General features: G+C 42.6%; 1 protein-coding gene across 6 annotated transcripts in view; it reads right to left on the bottom strand.

The window, feature by feature from the left end:
- Window positions 1-12,734, bottom strand: part of TRAF3 (TNF receptor associated factor 3) — a 74,609-nt gene extending 61,875 nt beyond the window's left edge. For 4 of the 6 annotated variants that reach the window (XM_076345487.1, XM_076345493.1, XM_076345491.1 and 1 more), the window contains exons 1-3: window positions 12,653-12,734; window positions 12,256-12,393; window positions 11,466-11,521 (exon numbers count right to left, since the gene is read on the bottom strand). The gene's annotated coding sequence lies outside the window, so the exon portion shown is untranslated. The remainder of the gene's footprint in view (window positions 1-11,465; window positions 11,522-12,255; window positions 12,394-12,652) is intronic. The other 2 variants (XM_076345489.1, XM_076345490.1) reach the window with 2 other exon arrangements.
- Window positions 12,735-13,207: the final 473 nt, after the last annotated feature.

Raw genomic sequence — 13,207 nt, 5'->3', positions numbered from 1 at the left:
CTCTATTATTCAGTCCTTAAAGTCGCTGTTGGAAAATTTTAACTACCTCAGGAGCCAAAACAGATGCCTAGGCAATATTACCCAAGATGATGACAGTTACCTGCACCTTCCTGCTCACTTTTCCAATCCATTGCATGCTACCCTTCCAACCTTTAAACTGTTTCTCCTCAGTTCCTAGACCCTTAATCAGGACACAGAAAGAACTGCGATAAAATACGATGGAGAAATTTCTAACGGCCCTTACCATCGTTCTGTTATCTTACAGATGTTTATAAACAAAACATTTATTCTAATTTTTCCAGAAAATAAATTTCATTACTCAGTTTCATATCACTTGTGTCACAGAAAAATCACAAGTTCAAATACAAAAACCCTTTTGAATTGCATTTAACCTCAATCAATTATCACAAACAGATGTGAAAGAGTTAACAGCTAATTGGGTTATGCATTATATCAGCTGCTTCTTCTAAAGAAGACAGAAGAAAGATGACTTAATTACTTCATTTCTCTTGGCATCAACTTTTGTCACTTTTCCCTCCATATTGGCTACTGGAACAATACCCTCTTACTGCTCAAGACCATATGAAAAACATTTTCTCATTATCCTTTTATCTCCCTTGTTAGTTTGATATTGTTTTATGGCTCAAACACTCCAATCTTCTCCCTACACACTTGTGCCACTCTTTCTTACTCCTCTTTAACACCATCACCTAAAATCATACAATTTCTTCTCAAATTTCAGATCATTAGCAATGTACTGATTTAGCCAAAGCAGTCTGTTGCTATGTGTCAGCGCAAAAGAAAGTAAAAATCACTAATTCACACTTGTTCCCTAAAAAGAAGATAAAATTTTACTGAATTCCTCCTAGACTCAAACATGCTTCCTATGGCACCTTACCTACAAATTTTCTGAATTCTTGTTGTTGTCTTTATTTTGCTGTTCTTCTCTATTTTGCTGTTCTTCCTCCTTCACTTCCTAGAAATACTGAATTTTATCAGTTCAAGTTAATCTTTCACAAGCTGCCTCCTTCTTCCATCTTTTTAACCAGCTCTTTCATCTCTTGGTCAACATTAAATCAAGACAAGCATCCATATTTATTATCAAGAGCTTTCTCGTACATCAATAAATTCTTGCATAGGAGTGCATGTTCCATGCGTCTTTCTCAAAAGATACCTGTGCAAGTAAAATCCTTCATTTATGCCAAATTTCATGTTTGATCGTTTGTTCATTTATTATTTTTTTAAAACAGAAATGAGTTTCACCACCCCACCCATTTTTGGTGGGTCTATCACAATACTCTTATCACTCCCTAGACCTCCCCTCATTACCTTCTTCACCTAAAAATAAACATACACATCCTTAATACGCTACAATACATCGCCACTCCTTCCCTGACTGCCCTTACTATGCCCTCTCTGATCAACATTCCTGTGGGATATGCTGTTGATGCCACATTGGCCGTAGGAACAATAGCTATTCCTCGATCTGGAATATAAGCACAGCAAAATACAAATGACAAGTCCTGTTAATTGCCAAGTCTTAGCCTGTAAACACAAAGGTAGTCTCCCAACCAGTTGAAAGTCAAGGCAGGAGGGAAGAAGCAAGACTAGATTTTGCTAATATTTAAGTATCTATTAATATAACCCAGATTACTATCACCCTTCTGTCCATACACTATCCTATGGCAATATTAGAATCAAGGCTTTCTATCCAAGGTGACCAAGTATGACTTTCTTTCTGCCTGATTCATTTTCAACTTTGGTTTTGGCCCCACTTAGCAAGCCAATCACATAACTGAGGAATAGCAAGTTCATATTTGATGTGAAGTCGTATGGCTGGATGACATCATAACAGCTATCTTTTAATTGCCCCTTTCAGGGTTATTATTAGCAAACTGTAAGTTATTATTAGCAAACTGATAAAATACTAATGACCAAGTTCTCTCACACAACAGCTTGTCCATTTCTCCAGTTATCACGTAACTGATAACTTTTTCTATTTGAGTTATTCCACAATGGATGATTAAGACCAAAGAGAATCATCCCTCTGCCTATTACTTCAACCTGCCAGATTTTGGGGAACTAACAGCACCTGGCAATCACACATTTTAACCCTCGCCAAGGTTAGAAAGTCAAAGATGTTTTGCAAACTTCTCAATTTCTTTTTTTGAAAACAGAAAATTACATGTGAAGTCCACTGGCTGCTGCACACCACTTTAACAGCTGTTAAACTCAGGCCAAATCTGTTAAGCTAGGCTTCCCACTGCTGGATCTGAAATTATTTAAACTTTTTAATTCCAAGAAGTGGATTTTTGTTAAGCTACTTCTTCAAAAGAAAAAAAAAATCTCAGCTTCTTAAGAAAGATTTTGTCTCTTACATTTCCTGCTCAGTGCTATTTAATGCTACTAAACTTTTTTGCTAGCTGGTCACAATTACCTTGATCCTTTAAATAACACTAAAAATACTTCTACCTGTAATAGGAAGAGGGCTGTGGCTTCATGAACCCAACCTGACTAACTTCTATTGCTCTTGACCAACACCATTTCTAAAAATGAGGGGGGGGGGGGTTCTACTTACAGCCCTGTGGTGTGGGAGAATTCAAAGATCTCAGCAACCTTGTCTTGCTATCTTTGAAGGAGTCCTAACAGCAAGGGGTATTTAACAAATACACTTGCTAATGCACATTTTTTTTTATTTAATATGTATCTCAACTCTAACTATTGCCAAGTGAGTCGGGTGTCCAATCATGGGTGTTTAGTACAATTTTAGATGCCCTAGAATGTCCAAGATGTGTGCAGGACCGGCAGGTAAGAGTTTGGCCATATGGAAGACTGCACACTTTTGGAGCATCAACTTCAGACCATCTGGGATCACCTACAGCATTTAAGATGGTACTCAGTGCATCTGTCTGTAGGCACCATCTTTGTTCCCTTAAGTTTTTCTAAAATCATTAGTCAGTCAGGGCTCAGGCAAAGGAATACTACCATTATCTGTTGTAAGTTAAAACACTGTTCTTTAAAAAGTAATACTAGTGGACAGGGGTCAACAAAAAGACAGGAAATCAAATACTAAATTCATGAGGGTATTATTGCTGTAATGGTCAGTCTAATTAACTTCTGGATTTTTAAATGAAGTATTTCTTGACACCAAATTTCTTTAATACTGCAGTATCCCCATCTACATGATAGCAGGGCATGAACGTAACACAGACTCAACACTTCAACAGATGAGAGCTACAACAGAGGCAGCTGCTAAAATCTAAATCACCCATGCAAAAAGTATATGATTTATTTCTTCCATACCTCCTTCCCATGGAGACAGCCTGTCTTTTTATATCTTTATCTGTTCATTCCAAACTGAAAAAAAACCATCTTAACAAGTATCCCTGCCTTTGGAAAGTATTGTAATAAAGAGAAGTCCTTTAAAAAAAAAAAAAAACAAACAACACTACAGCCATGGAAACAATTCTAGACAGAAGCCTGCTTCCATTAGGTATATAAATATTTCAGTCCCAGCAGCACCATCTAATGGAGAGCTCACCAATTTTTCCCCTTCTTTAACATGACAAACATTTTATTTTGGAGGTGTTAACAACTGATACTTTAACACATGGCCTATTTAATACTCTGTAAAAACTGATTAGCTACAAGAGAAGCCAAATCATTTCTCCACAGACAACAATCAGAAAAGCATCCTTTTCTCCCCACAGACACTGCATTCACATACAAATTTATTAAGCACAACAGGGCATTTGTTTAACCAGGAGATAAGATTTTAGTAAGATTTTAGTTAGAAATACTTTTTTTTTAAAAAAACAGTAACTGTGAAGCAGCAATGCCAGCTTAAAAATACAGCTACCTTAAGCATGTTTAAACTTTCCCTCTGAAAGCAAAACAGAGATGTCAGTACCTCTAAAGTGTAAGGAATAGGGACAAACCTGGACCTTAACCATAGCAACAGAAGTCACTACCTACACCTCCTTAAGATGAAGTTAAGCATTCCAAGACATCTTCAGGTTGCACTTCTGCTACAAAACATACTATGGGAGATGGGTAGCAAGTTATTGTAAGCATCAATAAAGCATGTAGCGTGACGACTGTTGGCAACTTCCACTGTTTATCTCACTAACATTTTCTTATGCAAACAAACATGACAGAACTTATGTATGAAACGGATCTGTAAGAAGTAGTATTTTTTCCTCACTACATTTTGTCCTCCTTGTTCTTTATACAAATCACAACATTGCAAGTAAGGGTTCAACACCTTTGAACTTTTCCAATTAACTCAGCATATGGACACACTTGTTCTGGAATAACTGCCTTTTTATATATAGCTCAAAGGATTTTCAAAGTCTGTCTGCCCTATCTCATCTTAGAACAGTCAACTAATACATTGAAAGTTCATATTTAAAAAAAAACCAACCAAAAAACACACACCAAAAGTCTTAGTAAATAATTCTGCAAAATTACAGCATCATACTTTGGCTATATGTACTAGCAGCTTTATTTACACAAACAGGACAATTCCAAGCTTCTTCCTGATTTATTTTGAGAGAATCTCCTCAACAAAAATATACAGAATGCAGCGGGTGGATATTTATTTGCTTGTCCTAAATGTTTCTTTAAAAAAACAAAACAAAACACACCACCACACATACAAAACCAAAGCAAACAAACAAACAAACAACCCCCCCCCAAACAAAAACAAAACCCCACACACAAACAACCAACAGAGTAAATCCCCTAAAACTCCCTCAAAATCTTACTGGCCAAAATACTGAAAGTTGCATGTCTAAATAATCCTTTTCAAAATGAAAGTGAAGTTTTCAGGTCCCAGGTATTGAAAAATAGCTGATGAGGTACAACACACAAATAACAATAAACTTGTTTTACCTTCCTAGAGATTGCCAAGAGCATTCTTCTGCACATGCTCCAAGAAAGTGTCAAAATACCTTGCTATAACACAGATACAAAAAACCCTGCCAAACAGTATGAGCAACACAACAGCAATATCTACTAGCTGAACTACAACATAGGATCCATTAGTATTTCCATTACATATCAACACCACGGGTAAGTAGTGAGACATATTTGCTAATCTGAAATATAGCATGCTCAGGTTCTGTAGATAGAAACATGATTCAACTCCTGACGGAAAACAGAGAAGATACTGCTGACTTCAAGTGATACTACCTATTAACAACTTCAAATGAAGTTAGCTCAAATCCTTTTCACGCCCCCCCCAAAATGCTGAGTTTTACAAGGCAATGAAAATACTACTGCATCAAAGGGTTCCAAAACTGCTAGAGATGTGCATATGCAAATCAGCAGCCTTCATTTATTTAGGTATCCAACTTTCTTCTACTCAAACTGTCAGCCAAATGGTAGCATTTTGAGAGTATGTCATTTTACAACCACAAGCACTTTACCTTTGGCACCTATTGAATGTAGAACTGGTATCCTAATCAGGTTCAACCACAACAGTCATAACAGTAAAAACATTCCCAGCCAAAAGCACAATGCTCCTCTCTCAAGGATGTTGTGCTGAACAGAAAAGAGGACAGTGAAAAGGATGGAATGAGAGAGCAAGTGTAGATTTAAAGACACGTGCACTTCAGACAATAGTAGGGTACATCGTAGGCCATCTTTAGCGACCTGGAAGAGAAGAGCCTGTTAACTCACCTGGAGCGGGAGGTAGGGTGGGGAGGCATTCAAAGAAGCAGGTAGCTACAGAGAGGTCAAAGAAAAGTGGATTTGCAGATAAAAATTATTAGCCAGAAGTGTGAAAGTAAGTACAAGCCTGGAAACAAGTATTTCAAGAGAAAAGTGATGTAAATGGAAGTAAAGTAAAGGGGAAAATGCAGTCACTTTGCTCAAGTGCAAGGATGAAACCACTTTGAAATAAAAGTCATCCCTTAACAAACTAAAATTGCAAGAGATCTGACCGAAACCAGCTCAAAATAAGCCACTTCTAAGAATCGGAGGAACCAGCTTGAGAAATTAGGAGCATTTATACTGTTTGGCCAAACAACTTAAGATGGAAGGGAAGCACAGCATGGACCAGAGCATTCCATTAGTAGCTGAAGAGCACAAAATGCAGAAAGAGGAGTCACTTCGGATGGTTTAAAGGAGATTAGAACAAGAACAAGTCAAATGACAACTGTAAGGCTATACTTCCTATGCAAAAAATCAAGCCTTACATCTGCGAGTCATTAAATAAACAGAAGCCACAACACTCAAGGAAACCTACTCTCAGAAGGTTCCTCTCTGTGGAAAGACAGAGGGAGGGCATAGTCAAACTGGTACAGTACACAACATCTCCATTACAAAAACCTCTAATAATTGTTCTAATTATCTCCCTCTCTCAAGTACATGGATGAGCTCACAAAACGAAATCCATTCACATTGCCAAAATTTGGTTTATGAGCTGGGCTTTGCTGTTAGAAAGTTATTTTAGACACATTTGTCGTGTAAGCTGGTTCCACAGAATAAGAAAAAATTTGTTACTTTTCTAGAACATGCAAAGCAGAAAGTTGGGAACAACTACAAGGACCAGAACAGCTACCACTGACAAATTCTGTCACATACACTCAGCTTCATATAGCTTCATATAGCACTGCATGTTTGCTGTATGCAGCAATGGAAGAGTGTGAAACAAATATTGTTTCCTGTCCCACGATGGTGATGGTGCAGAACGGTACAGCACTGCAGAGGAGACAGAACAGGATGCCTCTACGCAGTACCTGTAATTCACAGAATCATATCATAGAATGGTTTGGGTTGGAAGGGACCTTAAAGATCATCTAGCTCCAACCCCCCTGCCATGGGCAAGGACACCTTCCACTAGACCAGGTTGCTCAAAGCCCCACGCAACCTGGCCTTGAACACTTCCAGGGATGGGGCATCCACAACTTCTCTGGGCAACCTGTGCCAGTGTCTCGCCACCCTCATAGTAAAGAATTTCTTCCTTGTATCTAATCTAACTCTACCCTCTCTCAGTTTAGAGCCATTACCCCTTGTCCTATCACTACATGCCCTTGTAAAAAGTCCCTCTCCAGCTTTCTTGTAGGCCCCCTTCAGGTACTGGAAGGCTGCTATAAGGTCTCCCCGGAGCCTCCTCTTCTCCAGGCTGAACAAGCCCAACTCTCTCAGCCTGTCTTCATAGGAGAGGGGCTCCAGCCCTCTGATCGTCTTTCTGCCCTCCTCTGGACTCGCTTATCAACAGATGACGCTTGTACTGCCCTGCTGGGTCTCAGCACCTCATCATTTTTATGTCCTCAGATTGTAGGAAAGCACCACTATTCCCATTTTATTACAGACCAGGAAAATGGTCTGTATATGGAGCCAGAAGCCAGACGCACCTAAGCCACTAGCTGCATCAAAGTTATTCTCAGAACTCCCAGTCAGCTACCACCTAACCCAAGCGGCACCCAAGTGTCAGTACTCTTTTCTTCCCCGGCACATCTTCTATGCTTAAGGAAACATCTGTCTTGACAAGGCTGATCACCTCTGCAAGCATCTCAACATCAAGTTCAAATGCACCAGAAAACGATAAACAGAACAGCAGTGGAAGAAGCATCAGCAGACTCTATGTCTTTCCTCATCCTGGTAATTGTCCTAACCACTTGACTGAGACATCATGCTTCCTCTTGCTCTATTTCTCAGGCACACTGAGTTTTGATTATTCCTGGCATAGCAGAAGAGTTTCAAGAGAAGGAAGTGACACTACTCTTCACTGGCCTGTGGCTTGATGATGAGAATAGTCCCCAGGGAAGTAGGAAACTTGGATTGGAATCCCCCTTCTGCCCCTGGGACTCGGGCATGATGTCACATCACTCCACACTGCAACAAAGCCCCTTGTTGGTTTGGCCCTAACTGAATGACTTACAGTACACACATCTACAGGAATGAAAAAAAAACAGCCTCCAGGTCTCCTAGATTTTACACTGGTATCTTCAATGGACCGTCTTCTCTTTCTTGATAGATGTCAAAGCTTGCAGGAATGAAGTGGCAGTCAGGAAGGCACTTCTTATCTTACAGTAGCATCTGCAACATGCTTTTCAAGACAGACCAAATCAAAATAACTCTTTTTGCTAGAACCCTAAGAAAGCTGTAAAGGCTCATGGCATTTCAAGCTTGCCTTGAGTGGGCATATCTTACTTTATTTACAGAAAGATGTTTTCATATTAATGCAGAAACCACAAAGTCAGACAAAAGTTCAGTATACTCCAAATGTTAATTTTTTTCTAATTATGAGCTTCCATACAGTCATCATTAAAGTATGTAAAATAGAAGTTTCATGACTTCTTTCACTAATGTTTTTGACTGAAGCATTTGCTACGTATACTGTATGTGAAAGGATATATTCACTTCAGAGCATTTAAACTATACTACAGAATTATTAGCAATTTTTATCATTGTAAATAATCTACAGAATGTTTCCTCTATACATCAGAGAAATCTATTTCATAAATGATCATTTTATGATACTATATAAAATAATACTGGAACTATGAAACATGCCAACTTAAAGCATTCCTGCTATGCCCATTGCCGTTCTAATGCCTGCAATTCGCAAAAATTCAATCTTGATGTCAAAGTACACAACACCCCAATTTTTAGTACAAGGAGGGAGCCAGGGATGGAGACCGTCACACATATCCAATACTGAACTGCATCCACGAACACGTTGAGGCTTCCCTTCCTATGCTGCCCTTGACTAGATGAACTGCAGAACTTGGAATTCTACTAAAAATGACACTTTACACATGCAGAGTAAAGCAGCAGGGAAGAACAACAGCACGGAAATCAAAGGCTTAACATTTTTTGGGGGGTGGAGAGGATTAGTGACCTACAGTTGTTGTATATAATTTTAGAGACACTCGCCCTGTTAACCTACTTACAAAGCCAATAGTCAGTAGCAATTGAAGTCACAGCGGCAACGATATTTTGCTGTCGGTGCTCCAGTAGAAAAGATCTCCAGGAAGAAAACAAAAACACCCTCAAAGACTATATAAATATGTATATATCACAATTCCCAATACCAAATAATCTTTTACCTTATTTTCTCCCTAAGTTCTAAGATCTTTCTACTGTATACTTTCCTTACTCCTTTTCATGGGGCTTTTTTGTCTTTCTTTCTTTTTCTCTTCTTTCCCACTAGAAGAAGAGAGCACATCTTCCTACTTTGCAGACACCTAATAATCTTTCATTGTGAGTTGCCCTCCCTTTCCTCCCAATCCTCTAGTCCTTTCTCAACCTTAAAAAAAAGGCATAGAAAAAATGAAATGTGTTTGTGATTTGTCAAAACAAACATATGCTGACTTTAAACTATCCATTTATGAGGGTATGGGCTTCCAGCAGGCAGAGCTGGGAGACCAGTTATATTCCCTTTGCCAGCCCTTCACTGCTGTAGTTTCTATGTCACCACTTCATCACCACAGGTTAAAAAGTATAAGATAAAACCTAGCGTGCCTACAGCACTCTCTCTTGTGCTACAATCACACCTTTATTCTGTTGCACAAAAATATACAACTCTCCCTCCCTTGGCTTCTTTTCCCCATACCACATCTTGAAATCTCCAATTTCATTCTCTCCCACCACTTTTGGTGTTCCTGAACCATACGCCAAATATGCCAGGAGGTTTCAAATACAAGCATCATATTCAGAAAGTACCCACCCACAGGCATTAAAAAAAAAAAAAAAAAAATTAAGCCTTGGCAATTCTTTAAAGGAACTGTGCACAAGAGCACAGACATCTGAAACCAATGTGTAATGAGCAGTCTTCAGACATCATAAGATTGGGCACCTTCAATTAAGAAACGCTGTTATAATAAAAAACCTAATGAAATCCAGTTATTGCATCATCTAAGCTATCAGAGATCAAAACATGTTATTCTTGCAATACCTATTCATACAAAGCCAGTTTAGGACATTGGAGTAGATTTAAGTCATTCCTATTTTTAAACTGCCTTTTCATCTGCAGAAGAACTATGATTGCCTACTTATCAATTTATTTATGTTCCAGTGGTTTAATTACAAAAGCTAAAAATTAAGATTTCTGGCTTTTCATATTTTCAGCATTGCCATATCTACTAATAGAACAGCTGGACTTCAGTATTGAAAAAACATGTTCCTCTTCTCTCACTTAAACTTTTCATTATGGACAAGAACAATGTAAAGATCTAAAATACAACAAGATCTTGAAATCGTTTAGAAGACAAACTGTATTAGCATAGACTGGTAAGACTTCATAAAGAATTTTTTGTCACTGATGCCAACTACTGCCATCTTACACAGTTTTCCAAGGTACCAACAGTAAGTATGCTTACACGATGATCGAATTCTCTGAATCCATACAAGAATGGCTTCTCAAAATCGGTATCATCAAACTTAATTGCAGAAGGACTTCAGGAAAGCCTAAAGACTGAGTCATTTAGCACCCTCTTTTGATTAGAATTAATTTGCTTTGCTACTGAATGCACTTTACCTTTCTATATTCTAGGTCCAGCTATTATTGGAAGCTTCTCATCAAGTCATATTTCAGTAAAACACCTACCATTTTCATGTTGGAACAAAGCAACTTTTATAACCTCATAGTGCTGTCTGCTTGCAATGCCCAAACTCATGATACATCAATGTTTCCGTTACCAAGCTTTATGACAAGGGGTTTCCCAGTTCAGCCATAAAAAACTGATTCAGTCCAAATGTTCAAGTATTTCTCACCTTAAAACAAAAACCCTCTCCCTAATCACAATAAATGACGTTTACATCTACATTAATCCATACATGGTGTATGGATTGCCATTTATAGACATTTTTAGCCAAATGGCTCATTTTAAAGGACAACATACAGTACATGTCATGATCTCTTTAGTTCTAACTCCAACAATCAGTGTAGCCTTTAAATCCAGCCTTCTATGCAAGTCAGTAGCTATTTTAAATACAGATTTTTACTATTTCAAATTGCACTATTTCATTTGTCTAAGCTAAATACCGCTAGTACACCTTCACATCATACACTAAACTGCTTTTTGGTCTATGAATGCAAGTTCAGATTAGTGCACAATAATGCTACGTGCATTCTACGGGACAAACCTGCAAGGAAAAATACACAGTTCTACTGAAGAAATAAAAAACGCACCAATTACAATATACGAGGCTCGGTTAGATCTCAACAAGCTAGAGAAGTCACTGACCCAAGGAGACTGCAAATTTCAAATTGTATCATTGGAACTTCCCACATTTTACTACTACAGAAACAGAAAAAGATGAAAAACGTCCTAACGCGTGGTAAAGATCCACACAGAGGTGCACGTACCGTCTTTCATGTCACACACAAGCTCAGATCGGCAGAACATGAGATTATGCCTCTTAGCATTAAGACCATTTCTCTTGTTTTTCCGGAGATAATTCAGATCTTAGACACTTGAAGATACGAATAAACCAAGATGTAAATGCCTTACCTTCCGATTTTACAAGCCGCTGCAGTTCTCAGATTATGAGTCAGTCATAGGTTCATCTGCAGAGGAATGACTCAGTATAAACTTTTAAACACTCGTTATTCTTTCTAACCTACAACACGGTAATTAATTTAACATATTAAAACGCGGTGCTGCAAAACAGCGCATAGAATGAATGGCGTGAAAACAACACACTTTTCTTTCCGCTCACGCCAGGCAGACGGGCTTATAGCGCAGGGCCGTTGTAGGCAGATAGACTTTATAAAAATATAACTCCTTCCGCACCGATTAGGGGCAGCTCCGTACCAACGGCAAAGGATTTTCCCCGGCGGCGACCGCCGAAGTCCCCATTGCACGGGAGCCGAGCGGCCGCCGGCGCAGGCACCGCCGCCGCGGCGCAGAGCGGAGCCGGAGGCGGAGCCGCCGCAGAGGGCAGCCTCGGGAGGTGCAAAGTTGCGGGAGGCCCCGCGCTCGGCACCCAGGCGCGGCGGCGGCTGCCGGCAGTGCCCCTTTAAAGGCCGTCGGCCCGCCCCCAGCACTGCATATGGAGGGAGCCAGGAGCGGAGCGAGGCTTCTGCATTCAAACGACACATCAAACGCCGCAAGCGCTGCCGCGCCGCCCGCCCGCCGCCGCACGGCTCCGCTCCGGCCTGCCGGCCGGCCTCGCCTCGCCTCTCCTTCCCTCCCCGACACGCACGCACACACACACACCGCGGGGCGGAGGGGGGAGAAAGCAAGAGGAGCGGGGGGAGGGAAGAGGGGAGGCAGAAATAAGTAAGTGAAAAGGGGGCACCTGCAAAACCCTGGAGTGCGAGTGCGTCCGGGCAGGCGGAGTCCACGCCGCCCCCGCCGGAGGCTGATCTATCCCCGGGCACCAGCCGCCACCAAGGTCCCGGCAACAGGCTGCGGGTGAAGCGCGCTCGGCCCCTGCCTGATAGCAGATGCCTCGTATCAGCGCCGCGCCGCCGCCTTGCCCCCCGCCGGCTCCGTGAGAGCACCCCCCCGGGCTCTCGCCGCCCGCCCAGCCCCGTCCCTTTGCCTATGGAGCCCGAGTGCGGGCAGACGAGCCCGGCCGGTGCCGGAGCCCTGAGCGGCAGCCGCCGCCACGGTGAAGCGCCCGCGCCCCCCCCCCCCTTCGCCGCCGCACCGCGCCGCTCCCCGGGGCGCGCCGAGCCCCGCGGACGCCCTACCTGCGAGCGTGTGAGAGAAGCGGGGCGGCGGGCGGCAGCTGGAGCCCGGCGAAGGCGACCGCCAGCCCGACGGAAAGTCCCTGCCGCTCAGCGCCGTCTCCCCCCGCCCCGCACTTCCTCTCCCGCCCGCTCAGGCTGGAAATCCCCGGCGAAGCCCGCTGCTCTCCCGGCTCCTCCTCACACACACCGAGGGGCGGGCCCGGCCGAGCCGCTCAGCGCGCAGGCGGCAGCCGGGCCTGCCCTGCCCGCCTGCCCGGGCTGCACCTGATGCCGCCGTTACCCGCCCCCCCCCCCCCCCCCCGCTGCCGCCGCCGCTCTGCCGCCGCGGGCACAACCCGGGGAGAAGGGGCCCCGCGCTCCCCGCCCGGCAGACGGAGCCCGTCCCGCCTGGCGCCTGCCGGCCCTCCGCAAGGGGCGAAGGGGGCGCGGGGTGGGCTGAGCGGAGCGGAGACGGCGCGTCCCGCTCGGGGCGGGGGGGGTGGTGCCGGGGGAGCCGTCCCGAGGCTCGCCCCGGCGCTGCGGGGACTCGGCCTGAGGACGGGCGTTGCTGCGCCG

This window comes from Aptenodytes patagonicus, chromosome 7, assembly GCF_965638725.1.
Source record: "Aptenodytes patagonicus chromosome 7, bAptPat1.pri.cur, whole genome shotgun sequence".
Taxonomy (NCBI): domain Eukaryota; kingdom Metazoa; phylum Chordata; class Aves; order Sphenisciformes; family Spheniscidae; genus Aptenodytes; species Aptenodytes patagonicus.
Note: the sequence above shows the minus strand (reverse complement) of the source record. Positions and strands in the feature narration are given on the sequence as shown.